Here is a 616-nt window from a genome sequence, read left to right on the forward strand (position 1 = left end):
AAGGCTAGGATGGGTGGTTCTGGGAAGCTCTCTTTAAGATTTGGGTTGTTTTCCTTATTTAGAGGCCCCTCCTATTGTGAGGTGAGGCTGAAGTCGGTTGCTTATTCCCACTTCCTAAATCCTTACTCCCTGTTCCTTTTTTCAAAGCTAATCTATACCCAATAAAAGATCGTTATTAATGAATTCCACATCCTGGAGAAAGAGAATTTCATTAGCTATGCAGACGTACTAATCAATATGTAAAATAATATCCCGTATCGAGTACAGAGCCCTAAATGAAGGTCACACGAGGATGGGATTATGGGGCAAAATATTTCTCGGGCCACAAAATCTTTAGGATGTGTAAATTAATTAATAACGATCTTGTACTGGGTATAGATTAGCTTTGAAAAAGGAACTGGGAATAAGGAACCAGAAGTAAGGAATGAGGAGTAAGGATCCAGGAATAAGGAGCTGGGAACGAGTCCTTACTGGGACTAGGCCACTGGGAGTGAGGCGCTAAGGCGGGGGCTGAGGAGCCGGGCGCACGGCCCCAGGCGGCGGAGGGGGGCTCGCTGCTGGCTGCGACGGCGCTGAGAGCCCGGGGCCGGGGGCGGGGCGGGTGTCCCGGGGGTGT

The sequence above is a fragment of the Gavialis gangeticus genome, unplaced genomic scaffold (genome assembly GCF_001723915.1).
Source record: "Gavialis gangeticus isolate Ggan-Ray unplaced genomic scaffold, GavGan_comp1, whole genome shotgun sequence".
Taxonomy (NCBI): Eukaryota; Metazoa; Chordata; order Crocodylia; family Gavialidae; genus Gavialis; species Gavialis gangeticus.